At 42.4% G+C, this 17,747-nt stretch overlaps 1 long non-coding RNA gene across 1 annotated transcript; it reads right to left on the reverse strand.

The window, feature by feature from the left end:
• Window positions 1-2,996: 2,996 nt before the first annotated feature.
• Window positions 2,997-16,856, reverse strand: LOC122459953. The gene is made up of 3 exons (XR_006280946.1): window positions 16,773-16,856; window positions 4,146-4,149; window positions 2,997-3,007 (listed from the first exon to the last, which is right to left on the reverse strand). It is a non-coding gene; the product is annotated as an uncharacterized LOC122459953 (long non-coding RNA).
• Between the last annotated feature and the right edge of the window lie 891 nt (window positions 16,857-17,747).

The raw sequence follows: 17,747 nt of genomic DNA on the forward strand, positions 1-17,747 counted from the left end.
TTTGTGTGTTCTAGAACTAGCTGTTCCAAGACATGATCATTTAACGTATCAAGAAATTGCTTCTCTAAAACTTGTCCCAATGTGACATTTGACTTGTTTGTATGTGGGTAGCTAAGATCACCCATCATTGCCTTTTTTAAGAGACTTAGTTGACTCTCTGCTATCCCTAAAAATTGTTCAGTAAATATGCTTTTCCTCCTTAAGGGACTATAGTACAACCCTTCTAGTATATTTTTATTCTTATGACTTAGTGTTGCCAATTCTTATGATTTTATCATGAGTCTCATAACATTTGGGTTTTATCTTTAAGCCTCAGCTCTGGGGGGCAACCGATTAAAGGAGAATCTCAGATTTAATTTTTTTAAAGTAAGTTTCTAGTCCTCAAAGTTAAGGGGGGGGGGGACTTGAAAATATGAACCAAGAGTAAACTAAAGGCTCACAAATCGGGAGTTGTTGTTTTGCAAAATTTGTAACTTTGGTTAAAAGTATCACTCTTCTATTTACCGTGTCACACATTTTTGCCTAACTGGAGCCGAGATATTAATAGAAAATAATGATAATCTCTGCAAAGTACAAATACTGTAAGATTTCGGTGCCAATTTTCCTTGGAGACTGAAACCACAGTCTCTCACATAGCATTTGTCTAAATGAACTCTTTGTACGCAGCATGAAACTACGCTGTAAGCCTATAAGCCTTCCCGTGGTAGTGCCAATACTATAACTATTTGGGAATGCAGGGCTGTGGCAGAATGAGGCCATGTTTCCAGAGCTGGTGTTTATTTATGTGGAGTGTAGCGATGTTCGTACCCTAGAAGTATTTTAGAACAATGTGGAACTTTGTGTTTTGGTGGAAGAGAAAGTTAAAACAAATCCTCATGGGGAACTCTCCATTTGGGGCTTTCAGACAACAACACACCAACAGCAGCACTCTGGGTAGAAAAAGTGATTGGGCACAGGAAAAGCTGACTTGGGAAGAAAAGAGGAAGTGAGATCCAGGAGGTCTGGAGACACAAATGGGCCATTCAGCATGACCAATGGACTCTTCTCCTTTACTGAGTAAACGGTTGCAGAGCCCAGCCCAAAGGGATTTATGGGCCAATCAGGGAAGTTCACTAGCAATAAGAGAAGTTACTGGAAGTGACTGTTTGCAGTAAAGCTCTGCGCAGCTCCTACGCTAGTGTTTCTGCACTTCTGTGTCAGACCCTTCCCAAGAGAGTGCAAAAGGAACACAGAAGTGAAAAATTTAGTAGGGAGCTGCAATGTAATACAAGGGATATTCAGGTCACCACGTCTATGTGTGAAGGAGAGCAAACCAATAAAATAATAAGTATGTTGAGTATAATAAACAATCAGTGGACCGTCATGACAGCCTGGTGATGTAGGGTAAGAGATGTAGGGCAAAATTAGCCTCTAATGCAAGTGGAGGCAACACCAGTGATATTAACTAAGTTGCCCCCACTTATGCTAGCACTGCATTTGGCCCCAGAAACATAACTCAGCACTGAATATATCAAAAGAGACAGCATCCCGCTCAATTAGGCTCTGATTGTGACTGGAGCTTCGGGGTGCTATTGGAATCAAAATAATTAATAATAATTATGCAAAGCTGTTGTAAGATAAATTCTATTATTATGTCTGATCAATATAAAAAATATGGGAAATGACAATATCTGACAACATCTTTGAAATCCCCTGCTTTGTCATGCTCTGAAATGAGCTCATTTCCTGCATCCCAACACAGGGTGAAATTCCCATTGAGTTTGCTGGGAGCAAGATCTGGCCCAGATGATCAGCAAAATGGCAGCATTCTCCAAAAGGGACACTATCTAGCTTCTTTTTCAGGGACTGGGTTCTGAAGTGGACGCTAGTATTTCCAGACGTGGCTGAACATTCATTTTTAATATATGCACCATATTCTTATTCCATCAGCATTTATGTGCAGCTATAGTTCTCCTTTAGTACATGAGCCTAAGCATGTTCCATTCATCCTGGTTTTCAGAGGACAATACTCTATTTAAAAAAATAAATAAATAAACAATCCCAGTCCCAGTTGACTGTAAGGGAAGTGGGGGGAAAGAGAGTAAGAGAGAGAGAAATATATTTTAATGTGTACACTGTAGTTTTGGGATGTGCTCTAATTCCATTATGATGGATACTATAAAAGAAGATAGAGGGATTGTCATAAATATAAAGGGAACGGTAACCACTTTTCTGTATACAGTGCTATAAAATCCCTCCTGGCCAGAGGCAAAATCCTTTCACCCGTAAAGGGTTAAGAAGCTAAGGTAACCCCGCTGGCCCCTGACCCAAAATAGCCAATGAGGGGACAAGATTCTTTCCAATCTGGAGGGGGGGACAAAAGATTTGGTCTGTCTGTGTGATGCTTTTGCCGGGAACAGATCAGGAATGCAGCCTTACAACTCCTGTAAAGTTAGTAAGTAATCTACCTAGAAAATGTGTTAGATTTTCTTTTGTTTAATGACTCGTAAAATAAGATGTGCTGGAGGGAATGTATATTCCTGTTTTTGTGTCTTTTTGTAACTTAAGGTTTTGCCTAGAGGGCTTCTCTATGTTTTGAATCTGATTACCCTGTAAGGTATTTACCATCCTGATTGTAGAGGTGATTCTTTTACTTTTTCTTTAATTAAAATTCTTCTTTTAAGAACCTGATTGATTTTTCATTGTTCTTAAGATCCAAGGGTTGGGGTCTGTGAACTCTGATATTTAAAGTGTGCTCTCCTCTTTTTGCCTGCTCCCTCTCTCCCTACTCTCACTCGACTCCCAGATTGAATCTCACCATTCCTTATCTTCTATTATAGTTAATTATTTTAGACCCTTTGTCACACTGAAAGCATGGTGATAATAATTATATAGCCTAAATGTGTCCATATTGGTTTATAATCAGTGATGAACTGAATATCCCATCTTCTATTGATGTTTAAAACTGACTTGGGAAGCCCCTTTAAAGAAGCAATATATGTCATTCATCTCAAACAATAAAGAGTAACTAATCTGGTTGCAAATGATAGTGATCTTCCATTGTATAGTGCCTTTTAGCTGGAAAGATCACAACAGCACTTTACAACTGCGCACACTCACCCCCTCCACTGAAGTGCTTTGGAATGGAAGACGGCAGTTGTTTAACAGCAACACAAGAGTTTAGGACAAAAGGTGAAGAAAAACATCATGTTTAGTGAAACTTCAGATGGAATTTTTAAGCACACTAATCATCCTTGAATATTGCTACCCCCTTTTAGCCGAGGGTTTAACCATTTTTTTGGATTGTTTCCATTAGGAAGAGAAAATGATGATGGAGTCATGTATTTCTTTGGTGCACTCCTATTTATTTACAAGGATTGTACATAAAGTCCTGCTTCCCTGAAAATGAAGGAATCAAACAGGAGATTGTTTCCTTGCTCCAGATATTCCAAGTTTCTTTTTCTAGCCAGCACTGTCCCCAAAAAGCACTGAGCTTTCTCTCAGGGTCACACTACAAGTGCTTCTCGGACTGTGCTTGGCTTCTTCTGTCTGCTTATGTGGTGTTCCTGGCTGTGTTTGCACTCATGCACGCACACACGCAGCTCCACCAAAAACAATACCCGTCCCTCTGCCGTTGTAGTCAGTTCATAGTCAAACCCCTCTGCCCACACAGATCACTTTCTGACTGGCCTTGTATGGGTTGGGTTTTTGGCTGTGGTTCCAATTGTTTCAACTATCTTATCCTGAATGAAGAGCAGCGATTATGCCCCCCCAGCTTCAATGAGTTTCACTCAACCCCCAGCATAACATACGTTTTGGTAGCCTTAGGTAACTAGCTGATCTTACCTCACTATTTGCATGGTTCCCTCTGCATTCCCTATACCAGCTGCTGAGAAGATGAAAGAATACAATAAACGCTAGGTAACACTCTCTAACTCCCTAAGGCACTATGGGAATATTTTTAAGAGTGACTGCTATAAGCTGAATGCAAGTGACGGAAGAGGGAGATTGTAGGAAAGGGAAAGGAGAACTGAGGAGGAGAAGAAATCTGAAAATACAGGCCTTCCCTTTGCTAATTACAAGGGTAGAATGCAGTACAGTGTCAGAAGCTATTTCTTTTGTTTGTTGCTTGTCCCTTTAGAGTAGAAGCACTTCAGGGCACAGACCATCCTTTGCTATGTATTGAGTATGACCATAACACAAATCATCATTGTATAAGACAATATTATTGACTCACTTACTGTAGGCATTGCAGAACATGAGAATCTTTGGGAGGGATTTCCTTTAGGGACGAGCAGTTTGATAGGCCAGAGTTGGGAGGATGTTCTGTGCATAAGAGGGGACAGGGAAAAGGTGCAGAGATTGTGAGCAAAGTGAATGAAAGGGTTATCAAGGCTAGAGAAGATTCAGACCCTATCCCTAAGAATGGTGATACTGTGATCAAAGGAGGGTGTTATGTGTGGGGGGAAAAATAAATCAGGGACAGATTACAGGTGTATTCCATAATACCATGTCTGGATTACAATGACAAATAAATCAAGCCATGGAAAAGACAGCAAGGGTATCTGAGTGATAGAACTTAATGTCATTGTAATCCAGACCTACCCAACTAAGAAAACTAAAACCCTGCTGCTATATATGCTGATGAACTAACAATTGGTGACATTTTCATGTCCGACATATAGCAGGGTTGTTTTGAATGAATCATCCTAACTTTAAATTATCGCTAATGCTTTGTAAAATTTGGAATAAGATCAGTGATGATAACTGTTATCTTTATCTGACGTTAAGGGTGTTTCACTAATAACTAACTCTTGTTAACCTGCAGAGAGCAGTGTGTGTCTGAATACATTGTTCTTCAATGGAGTCATGTGCTTGAGATGTGAAACACGCCTTTTGTCCTTGTAGACCATGATGACTCCAGTGTTATAAGAATCTGTGCTTTTTGCACCAGGAATGCAGACATACCTACTCAGGTTTGCTTCTAAAGATATTTTGGGAAATTGACGGCTTGCTCACATAGCAGTGATTTGTGTTGTGTTTGCTTAATGGGCCGAGACACTGAAATTGCTTTTGCAGTGGAAGTTTACAGAACAGTGCAGTGGCTGTGCTAAATGTGTGTATAACCATGGCAGAAATAACCCCCTGGCTCACCCAATGAGCTTTTCTGTCTTTGTTGAGTTTGCCAGTGAGTCCAGAGAAGGAAGAACAGATAACACAATGGGATAATTAAGTAGGCCTGAACTGTAGGAAGCTAGAAGGAAAGCACTGGCAAACTTAGCGGATAACAGAAGCAATAGCTGAAAACCGTTTTCTGCAGCTGCTGCTGTAGTATAGAGCAGACAGCTTCCTGGGGAAACTCCTTTAAACAGACAATGCAGTAAAGGAGAGAGGCACTGAAGGTAGACCACAAAGAATTCCACAAACTTCTTTTAGAAAAATCAGTACTGATGTATACAGCAAGATAACGAAGTGGGAGATTTAGAAGGCAGAATAGGGGAATTACACATTGGGTATAGGGTTCTTCTGTCTTTTTATCCTGCAGACCATCTTAGGTCATCTCATAGACTCATGTGTCCTCCCAAAAGACCAACCCCCCTGCTTGGCTCTCAAGATATTTCAGAGTAAGAATATGGAAAAATCTTGTAAAAGAAGAATCACTGCAGCAGGCCAGTCATGGGAAACCAGGTGATGACTTGCAGAAACCAATAAGCTTGAGAAAATGTTACACGCTCTATATCACAAGCTAGTAATAGAAAGAAAGAAATGCTGAATATGGGCCTGGGCCTGCAGCCCTTACTCATGGGAGTTGCCCCCACTGGGCCAAATTTCCCCAAGGTGTAATTCCATATACTTCAGTGGAATTATAAGAGAGATTAATTTGGGCCACTGGTTTCCATGGGGCTATGTTTGCAAGGGCTACAAGAGTGGTTCCTAAAAAGCAGATTGAAAGGGAGTATTTAAATAGCAAGTAAAAACAAGGAACATAGACATTTCTTTATTGGATCTAGTCCATTATCCTACTTCTGCACCAGATGCTTCACGTGAAAATGTAAGAAACCCTGTGGGGTACAGCTATGGAATAACCTGTCTGTAACAGGGTGGCTGCCCCTAATTAGCTCTGCCCTACTACATGTGGGCAGAGTTGTATCTAAGAAGGAGGCTCAGCAGCAAGGTGCTGACTGTGGAAGAGAGTGGCTGAGCTGGGTTGTGGCTGGAGCGGGAACCACAGGAGTAGCACTAAATACAGTGGCGGACCATGGAACCAGGACCAGGGTCCAGGGGAGTCTTCGGGCAAATGTTCCAGAAAACGACTGGGGAGCTGAAGAGGAGCCCAAGAAAGACAAGAGGCTGAAGCCCAGTGAGGGGTGGAAGATGTTTCACTAGTGCTTAATTTTGTTTGTAGTTTTGAGTTCTAGTGAGGGGCCCAGGGAGAAGTCCTGGTTACTCTGCAAAGGAAGTTTGCAGTAGCTGGCCATGTTACTCCTTTAAACCTTGCAAGTGAAATATGATCCCTCCCTTTTCAAGTCTTTCACCTCCATTTTGTTTGCCAGGAAAACCTCTTGTGGAAAAGTCTTATAGAAAATAACAAACTTTCTCCAGGGTTCTTGTACCATCTTGTAGAATTAATAGAGAATTATATCCTGGCTATAGAATGCTATAGGCTGGTTTACAAGTTCTATAGATAGGACAGTATTCTCTGTGTGAAATGACCCAGGTTTTCAGAGTAATATCTATTCATTCTCATTGTTTAATTCCTATTGAATTCAATAGCACCTTTCCAGAAGTGACTGACAGGTTAGTCAGGTTGCTCAGGAATGGTGGGGCTTCTACTTTTTTTCCTTAATGAAACAATTAATTTTGAAACATTTATTATCATTATTACATACCTATAAATTATATACAAACTGAGATATGCGGAAGAACGCCAAGATTTGCTTTGGGGTTACCAGCGTCCCTTGGGTTACAAACAGTGTCCGAATTGCTAAACATTTTGGCAAAACTGGAGGATAGGGCGTTCTAAGCACAACACCCACAGGGCTGTAATTATAAAACCATGCTGGGGCTCAAGCCTGACAGCTTGCAGGAGGCATCCTTTAAACAGCTTCCAGGGTGATATACCTGACTCATCCAAGACCCTGCTGCCAAACACTAACATCCTGTTGAACATCTCCAGATGTTCATTTGTCATTTACAACAACCAGTAAACAGAAATGACTCACAGTATCTGAATTCATTGTCAGTGGTGGAGGACCTTACATGCTCTCTTTGGGCTCTCTTGGGCCCAATCCTGCCGTCCTTCGTCAGTTTGGATGAAATTCAGCCCCGTGGGGAGAGCCAGCTGTAGATCTGTGCATCATTTAAATCCGCCTTAAGATGTGGGGCTCAGGTGGGATTTAAATGTATCAACCTTGAGCTGGCTTTCTGCATGGGGTGAATTTCACCCTGTGACTTCAATGGGAGTTTTGCCTGAGTAAAGACTTTAGGATTGGGCCCCACATTCTCCAGAGAAAGGAAAGCTTAAACCTCCTCTCACTCTTCATTACAGGTGTGCATCATGCCTTGCACCTTGCAAGAGAAGCCACTTGTGCAGATCATCAGGGACCAATATTTACTGAGCCTCAGGCGCAGATCCCACCCCAGAGAAGTCAGGAAGAGTTTTTTGTGTAATAAGGGCTGCGGGACCAATTATAAAATAGCTGCAGGACCAGGTTATAAAATGACTCAGTTAAGTTCTGTTTGATTTGTTGCTGGCCCCGTGGGGAGCTGGCCGAAGGGGCTTTGCAGAGGCCAGCTGGGAGAAGCTAGCTTGCAGCCTGACCAGTTACAGATGAACTTGGATACCTGAGAAAGGCTGAAACTCACTAACCCTGGCTTGGCCAGAGGGCCAGGTTACTTCTACTGTGGGAATTGACTGAAGATCGTAATGGGGAAAGTGAGGCAGAGCTTGCAACACCAGATCTGCAACACCAAGTCTTGCACCAGCACGTGCTATGAGATGAGGAACCCATGACACTGTCCCGAGTGAAAGGTTCTTCCTAACCCCCATCGATTAGGCTAGAGCCTTCTGAAGTTTATCACCGTCTTTTCACGTCTTCACTAATCTCACTGTTCTTTTCCTTCTCCATATTATTCAAATTAAATACCAGCCCTAGTATAAAATCTTAGGGCTGGGGGTGTCACTATTAATCTTTTGGATCGTGAAAATTGACTATTTTATTCCTCTTTTTGTTTTCTCTTTCATAGCCAATTTCTAATCCATGACAGTCTTTTCTATCTAATCCTAGGACTAGGTTTGGCAGAATTCAATTTTTATTTCTTTATAATTTCAACATATAATATTGATGTTTATTTTTAAGATTTTATTTGTTTTGATTTAAATGTTCACGGTTTCACAAAAGTATGAGTTGTAAGCATTTTTCAATTTTTATTGAGTTAAACTTTCATAGTTGTGGGAAATTATGGGAGGGTTCAGAAAATGGAGGGGGTAATCCAGTAATTAATTAATGACAGCACATGATGAAATTCAAAAAGTTAAAGCTTCATAACCATTAAAACAAATATCCAACATCATAGGTTAAATAATACAAAGTACATATCCTTAAATCAAACTCTAAGAAGTTCTCAAGCAGCATTTCTCTTACTTTGCCTATCTGTAAATTTTGATTATCAGTGGAAATATTTTTCATCAGTTTGTGTGTGTATGGTGAAATCAACATTTACTGATAAAAATCTAATTCTTCCAAGTCTGCCTATGACTGTTTAGTTTCCTTAATTCCTCTTAAATGCCACTTTAAAAGTTCCTCACAAAACCCCAAATAAATTATGTCTACTATTCCAGCAGCATGCTCAAAGAATTCTAGTAGATTAGAGAGACACAATTTTCCTTCAATTAATCCATGGTGGTTTGTCTCCATTCTAACATGTTCATCTGGGTTTTTCTAGTTTTGATTAATTTCAACCAATATATCTGGTACTAAAGAAAAACTCACTGCTCTGCAGACAGATACAATATTTGCTAACATCCAGGTGATTTTAATGAGACACAGCATACTTTGTTAGCATCTGAACTGCTTTATTCTTAATTCCTTCAGTATTCTTTGGTGATTTACCATACAGTCCTGGTGACTTGCTGCTCTTTAGTTTGCTCCAACACCTCTTCTTTGGATACCAATGTCTGACATCTTTATCACCTGATAAAAATAGGTCCCGTGCAATATCTCCCAGCTTTCTCCATGGTGAACTCTGACACACAGAAATAATTTAGCTTCCTTGTAAATCTTTTAATGCTCCTTAATTGCTCTATTTATCCCCTGGTAATCTAGGGGACCCACTCATTCTCTTGTAGGCTTCCTTCTTTTTATATAAAGAATAACATTAGACATTTTTATGTCTTTGGCTATTTGCTCATCAAATCTCTTCTTAGCCCTCCTAATCTCCATTCTGTGTTTTACCTGCCATAGTTTATGCTCATTTCTATTGGTTTCATTGGGGTTAGGTTTCTGTTTTCTGAAGGATGATACTTGTTTGGCTCAAATTACCTCTTGAATTTTGCCACTGAGTTAGACAGAATCCTCCTTTCTATAGAGTTATGGCTGTTAAACTGAGTGCATACCTCACACACTAAGGTCAGACCTGTTTAAAAATCTGAGCATGTTCAAGTCTGCATGAAGATGTGATTCAGGTCCCCCAGCCACTGCCTCTTAGGAGTGTCCCATTACCACAAAGTGAAACTTCAGTCTCTTAATGGTTGCTTGCCATGGTGGACTAATTTGGGGAAATAGGTTCTCTGGAGAAGACACTTCCTTTGAACTGATAACATTCAGACAACACTCCTTTTTGAAGTGGTCTTGAAATAAATAGTGCATTCTTCTGCAGGGTGGTATCAGTTACAGCTGAAACGGAAGCAAGGCTGAGCTCCTGGAAGGAGGTAAAGCCAATATAGCCTTTTATTGTCTATGAGGAGGGAGCCCCGCCTCCCACATAACCTCTAGTTTTTCACCTGTGCAAACGAAAGTGCAAGGAAACTATTCTTGCCAGCTTGTGAATGTACTCTACTCTAGCACACTTTGTCATGCATACTAGTTTCTCTGTCTGGGTGCACATTATAGGAGGACAGAACAGGCTGGATAAAGCTATCTTTATACTGACCAAATGAGTCACATACGGAATATCACAGGATAAAGACTTTATCTCAGAGCAAGGCCCGGAAACTAAGATCACTCTAGGTCTCACATTCATAATGACTGAATTTGTCCATCCTCAGGGAATCCCAGATACAAGAGTCAGAGAAGCACAGAAGGATTTATGAAGAGGCTGTGCCCCTGCCATAAAGACTCATGCTAGATTGTTTCTTAAGGCTTTGTGTTATAGACACCTCTATGTAAGGACAAAATTCTGTGTTCAGGAACATGAATATAAATCCAGAGTAATTCCACTGAAGTCAGTAGAGTACACTGGATCTGTGCTGGAGTGAGTGAGTGAGGGCATGCATGCCCACATGATATAGCTTGAATGTCTACGCAACATCCAAGTACCTCAATAGTGCAATCTCCCCAGCTTTTCTAGGCATGAGACAACAGTTTCCATAGTCTCTTTTCTAACCAGTTACTACATTCAGGACAACTCCATTCCTCGTTGAACGGTTCTCCCTTGGTATCATCACCTCTGGAGCATGTCTGCTGGTGTCTCACACACCCATAAATAATGCAATCAGAGAGGATTATTGTAACACTTAACAACACTCTTTACAAGGCCAAATTCCTACAGAATATGAAACAAGATAAAAATCGGTGTGGAGAAAACATATTTGGCTGCAAATCTGTTGAAGTGCATTGCTCTGGGTTGGCTTTTGCCGCATCTTTGTCATAGACTCAGACTTTAAGGCCAGAAGGGACCATAATGATCATCTTGTTTGACCTCCTGCACATTGCAGGTCACAGAACCTCACCCACTCACTCCTGAAATAGACCCCTAACCTCAGGCTGAGTTACTGAGGTCCTCAAATCATGATTTAAAGACTTCAAGTTAAAGACTGTGGCCAATGAGAACTGCAGGGGTGGCATCTGCAGACGGGGCAGTGCGCGGAGCCATCTGGCCCCACCTCCACGTAGGAGCTGAAGTGGGGACATACCACTGCTTCCGGGAGCTGCTTGAGATAAGTGCCGCCAGAGCCTGAACCCCTGAGCCCCTCCCACACCCAATGCCTGCCCCAGCCCTGATCCCCCTCCTGCCCTCTGAACCCACTGATCCCAGCCTGGAGCACCCTCCTGCACTCCAAACCCCTCATCCCCAGCCCCACCCCAGAGCATGCACCCCCAGCCTGAGCCATACAATTTCCATACCCAGATATGGCCCTCGGGCCAAAAAGTTTGCCCACCCCTGCTCTAGTAACTACATTTTTACTGCTGGCCATTTCTAAACATCTAAACTAAACATTTTACCCATATTGCTCTTGTGTGGGAGAATTGTTTTAATAATTTTGATAACAAGATTGTTCAAGACAGTTAAGATGACACTTGTTATTGGGTACCTTCATGTTCATCAAGTATCCTGGTACACTGACTGGGGGGGGAGAGGGGGCCTCAAATCACAAATCAAGGCAAGTGACGGTCTTTCTAATGGCTGGATATTGGTAGGTAGCATTCCAGAGAGATTCATTCAGAACAAAGCTCCAATATGTGCATAATTTATGGCATGAGAATACAATGAGATAAATTACCATGGTGTTATCTGAATCCCAACATTTGCCATGCTGCTTTACACAGGCTTTAAATAATCTTTCAGGATCCACGAGACCATACTTAAAACCTTATTTTGAAAGAACTAGGACAGCAAATGAATTCTCTGGTTTGAGTCTTTTTTTTTTAAATGAGTGGTTTCAATTCAAATTAAATCTTTAAAAACTCATTTCTCTAGTTGCTTTTCTTTTTAAACTTTATATCACGTTTTTTGTGAAGCACATTGGTGCTTGCAAAGAGTAATTTAAATGACATTTTTACAGGGGGGCTAGCAGTCAAACCACAGATCTGAATACCACCCCAAACCCACTACAATTAACTCCTCAGCCAAAAACACCCCCAAAGTCAGAAGATTTGATGAATAGATTTGAATGAGAAAGATGCAGCTCAGGTCCATCTCTATTAAATTTTCCAGACTGAAGAGTCTCACTCACTCCACTCAATTACAAAGTCATTTGTGATGCAATTAGCTGCCTGATTGCCAGCGTTGACCTTCAAAGATACACAAGGCTCAACCTGAATTGCCCAGGTAATGAGCAGGAGAATAATAAAACAAAATAAACATTTAAAAATAATCCCTTCTCTTTATCTACTGAATTTCCCAACACTACCCGCATCACGAAGCTCCTAAAGGCAATTTAAGTGTGTCTCTAAACTATCCTTTTCACTTAACTCAGGTTAGTAGGAATGCTTGGGATCTCACTTACAGTGTCCACCAGGACAGGTTTCAGAGTAGCAGCCGTGTTAGTCTGTATTCGCAAAAAGAAAAGGAGTACTTGTGGTACCTTAGAGACTAACAAATTTATTAGAGCATAAGCTTTCGTGAGCTACAGCTCACTTCATCGGATGCATTTGGTGGAAAAAACAGAGAGTAACTCCATTGTCAATGGAGCTACATGGCATAAAACCTCTGATCAGTCAGAATCAGTCCCTGTTTACCAGGGGGTTAAACATTCTCAGCACTTGAAGGACATAGCCATATGGATCGCCATATGTTTCTTATGTAAACCCTATGGCTAGAAGTAGAACTGACTTACCTGGGATTTCTCATTGCAGGCAAATTTCAATATTTTGAAATTTCTAGAAAACTGGAAATTCCAAGATAATTGGAAACACCACCATGAAATGTACTCTACAACAGCACCCTGGCAGCTGTTGATTGAAATCACTATAATAGCAGTGAAACTGACAAGAATGTCAATTTCAGTCAGCAGCTCCCAGGGTGTATGGCTCTGGGGCAGCCTCCCCCCCGCCGACTGCCTGGGCCAAGGACCCCAGGGTCTTCAGACTCCAGACTTGCAGCCAGACTTTTCCGCAGGGTGCCTGCTCGGGAGTCAGGTAGCACAGGGAGCTAGCTTGTCTGGCAGCCTGGAAGACCTGGGATTCCTGGATCCTAGGGCAGTCTGCATGACAGGGCTCCCTTGGAGCCATAGATCCTGGAAGCCCATTCCAGGACTTCCAGGATCCTGGCTTTACGGCAAGGAGACTTGGCTTGAGCTGGGGCTCTGCAGGGCTCCAGGCTCCCTGCCTCATCTGGGAATAGACTACCAGCTGGAGCCAGGGCTCACAAGGCTGTCAATCTCCCAGTTCCAGAGCAGGGAGCCTGAAACTCAGGCTGCAATGCAACAAAAAATAATGGACCCCAAGCAGTGATGAGCTGCCAAAAGCTGAAGAACCGGTTCCTTCAGTCGCTCCGGGTCTTTGGCGGCACTTCGACGGCAGGTCCTTCAGTCATTCAGGGTCTTCGGCGGCACTGAATGACCTGCCGCCAAAGTGCCGCCAAAGACGCGCAGCGAGTGATGGACCCGCCGCCAAAGACCCAAAGCACCACCAGATGAGTAAAAATTACAAAGGGATTCTCAGGGGAGCCTCCCCAGCCGACAGCTCAGGCGGGCCGGAGAGGATGGGCCCCCGGACAGGATGTGGCCCGCGGGCCGGAGTTTGCCCACCCCTTTAACAACCGGTTCTAAACCAGCTTCAAAATTTAACAACCGGTTCATGTGAACAACCGGCTCCAGCTCACCACAGACCCCATACCATTTTCACAAGCCATTTTGGGGTTGACTAATTGGCTTTTCTGATGAAGCTTTTGTCAAAAAATTTCTGCCCAGCTATACTGAGAAGCTTCAGAGGGAAAAGAGCTCTCTACTCCCTCCAGTGATGACAAGGGGACAGTGTTGCCATAATCAGCTTCATCTGCATAGGCTGCCTATCCCACAATTCCTCTAGTGACTCTTGGGAGGTCCCCATACGTATACATGAATTTGGATTTGGGCAGGGAGTGGGTGGGTAGTAGGCTCCCAGAGAAGCTCAGAGAGGGAAAGAGCTCCTATCTCTTAGTGAAGAGCTCATTTCCAAGCAGCTAAGATTCTACTTGAGAGTCTGAAGTGCTCCCCACCCATGGTGACTTTGTTGTGAGAGAGGATGCAGAGGACTCCGTAGCAAGAGATGGCATCAGTGGACTCAGGTGAGGCCCTATCTACTGAGCACCATAATAAAGGTAAATTACTAAGCTGGTTAGGTGATGATGCTACCAGGTCGGACCAGGCAAGCGACTCCCTTGGGACTAGAGACAGACCTAACAAGAGGCACCTGGACTATTTCTACTTGCTGATCCAAACCATGAATGGAGTTTAATGGATGGGGAAAGTGTGTGGCCAAGAGTATGACCTGCAGGACATTCTCGCCAGCAGGTTGGAAGGGAGATAGACAGACTGCTGCCAAGGAAGGTGGGTTTGTTTACTCTTTATTTTCATATCTGTTCTGTTGCTGCTTTTTGCTGAGTTTATGACTATGTTCCCTGTCCCCTAATAAAGATTCCTTTGTTCGTAAATAGTCCCAGAGTGCTTGTGAGTGGGGAAGTTCTGTCTGCTAAGGACACCATGGGAGAGAGTGTTTAATTTTCCCCAGTTCTGGGTGGGGACTCAACCAGTTTAGTTATTAAGAGAAACCCTAGATACTGGGTTATCTGGCACTTTACCAACTGCAAGCTTTATAAACCGGCATTTCTGATCTTCATTGAAAGTCTGGTTTATAGGCTGGTTGGCACAGGCCCGGCAGACTCCATACCTGGCTTTGGTGGCTCCTCAGAAGCAGTGACATGTCCCTGCTGCTCCTAGGTGGAGGAACGGCGATGAGGGGTTCAGAGTTTGGAGTGTGGGCTCTGGGAGGGCTCAGGGCAGGGAGGTGGGGCACAGGAGGGGTTTTGGGGTGCTGGATCTGGGTGGTGTTCACCTTGGGAGGCTTCTTGCAAACAGAGACATGTCCCTGCTGCTGCTCCTTGGCGGAGGCACGGCTAGGCAGCTCTGTGCACTGCCCCCGCCCTGCTCCAAGTGCTGGCTCTGCAGCTCCCATTGGCCGGGAACCGTGGCCAATGGGAGCTGTGGGGGCCACACCTGCGCATGGAGATATCAGGACATAAAAAACAATTGATCACCATCATCTTTATAGATATTTCCCTTGAAGTTTTAAATAAGGTTTCGTCCTTATCTGTCTCGTCATATTGTTTGTTAATGGAAGAGAGCAATTCATGTGCGTGTGGAGGGTGCCCTAAGAGCTATTCCTGTGTTACTCTGATTTCTAGTAGTCAACCAGCCAGCTCCGGTTGCAGCCTACAGGCTTCGGTTCTCCCATAATTACTTCTGAGTAGAGATGATCAAAGTTTTGGAGAATTTTTTTTTTTTTGGCAAAAAGATTGACGTTTGGTTTGTTTTATGAAAGATTGTGGTGGCAATACTATAGAAATTTTTCATTTCCAGAAAAATCCGTGTTCAATAAACAAAAAAATGTGTATATCAGAAACCAGATTTTCAGTTAATTAAAAATTTCAGTATTTTTGATAAAAGTTTCCACACAAACGTATTAATGTCTCTTTTGAAAAAATGGTCCAATTCTGGACTTTTCAAAATGAAAAAACACTTAACAATTTTCCATTTCTCCCCCGCAAAAAGTACCTTTTCATTTTCCAATCAGCTTTATCCCTGTGACAGTTCCTCTCTTGTGCCTCTGGCCACTCTCTTCTACAGGGGCCAGTGCAGAGATCTTTAATCATTTTCCTGTCCCCAACTAATCATTTGGAAAATGAGGCTATATAAACATGGGTTGAGCCAACAGGAGGGATTTTAGTCTGGGAGCATGTGTAATTCCCTAAGTAAATTAATGATAGAAAGGGAGATGTCATTTGATTAGTAAAAATCCACAGAATCATAATTTCAATAGTATTCTCAGGCTGTCTGCCAGTGTCACAGGTGTCACCCCCTGCAGTGTTGAGGGGAGACTTGCTGCCCCCCCATACCTCCAGCTCTCAGCTCCAGGTTCTTCAGTTAGTGGAAAGCTTATAATACATATTGCTGGAAATTAGTTGAGTCAGATATCCCTCAAAAGCCCTTTCTCCCACGAACACAATGGTATCAAACACGTCAAACCTAGAACAATCATGTAGATATATATTTGAGAAAACATTTAGAAATCAATGTTTTGTAATTATACTTTAACACAGGCATGTGAAACCTGCAGCCCTCACAAGGTTAACCTGTGACCTCCACTGACAGTACGGTGCTATCAGTTAATGCTCAGAACATGATGCCTGATTCATTTTTTTTAGTGTTGCAGACTACTAGAAATGGAAGGAGTGCTTCAGGTTGATTTGCAGCAAAAAGAAGTGGTTCAGTGGTATTAATTATCAGCTTTTTTTTGTTATGCCAAAAGAGTTGTAATGAGGCATTGGTTAAGACATCAGCATCCAGCCAGAAATTACTAGGAGTCCTTGTGGCACCTTAGAGACTAACAAATTTATTTGGGAATAAGCTTTTGAGGGCTAGAACCCACTTCATCAGATGCATGGAGTGGAAAATACAGGAGCAGGTATAAATATATGAAAAGATTGGATTTCTCACACTTGGAAAGGCAACTCCCACCACAAATGGTATGGACAGAGTTACATAACAGAACATAATTAATTGCAATCCCCAAATTTATCACAAAATCCTTTTTTATTTATAATTTTGGTCTTGACCATTTTTCACCATCAGTGGGGAGCTGAAGAAAATTGACTCGTAGCTGAATCTTTGGAGAATACCACTGTGGAGGACCGAGTTAAACACAATGCTCAGTGCCATCTTACATGCTATAAGAAGCCACACCAAATCCAGTTTATGGAAGGTAGGAGAGGAAGTACATTGAGGTATCAGGAAAAAATGGAAGACATCATGACAAGTGCCAGCTGTGAACTAAACCTGCCTTATAGTAGGTCCCTAGGGCTACCTTTCGAGAAGAACGCCTGCATCTTCTGCGGAAAGCCAGAAACCTGAAGGTATCCATTAAGCACAGTTTCAACAGGTGAGCAACTATATGAAGCAGTCAGTCCCAGCAAGAATGTTGCACGGAAAGTAGAGTTAAGAGGATGCATTGACCCAAGAGACACACATGCATACAATATTGCATAGCACATCAAGTGGTACACCAAGAATGTCTGTAATGTGTTGGATGAAAAAGTAAAAGTAACAGAAACAAATACTAATTTTACTACTGAAAACCATGCGACTCAGTTCATAAATTGCCTTGCAGAGGCTTTAATGAATGGGAAAGTGGTGGTGATGGCCAATAGAGAGGCTAAGTACAGAGCAATATGTGCTTTTAGGGATCAAAGAGGAACAAATGCTGAGCAGAAAGGCTCTTAAAACACTTATTGAAGACGAACTGTGGGATATTGTTGTAGTTTTTAGCTATCGTATCCGCAGACGTGAATCACAGCGAATATCCTTAAAAGCTGTAAAAGACCTGCCACTATGAAAAGCAGAAGAAAGTGCTGATGTTAACAGTGCTGATGTCCAGCTGCTAAATTTTTAGAGAACAGCATTCTATCCTGCAGTACGTGGGAGGTTCAGGGATCTACAGCTGATGCCCCAAACCTGACAAAATAACACTGTGTGACCTGTGCTGCTACTTTAAGTGGTGCATCGGTGGTCGCAGTGACCTCAACACCAGCAGGTTTGATATTTTATTTCAAATCATCTTCTACGAGTGCAG

This window comes from Dermochelys coriacea, chromosome 4 (assembly GCF_009764565.3).
Source record: "Dermochelys coriacea isolate rDerCor1 chromosome 4, rDerCor1.pri.v4, whole genome shotgun sequence".
Lineage (NCBI taxonomy): Eukaryota > Metazoa > Chordata > Testudines > Dermochelyidae > Dermochelys > Dermochelys coriacea.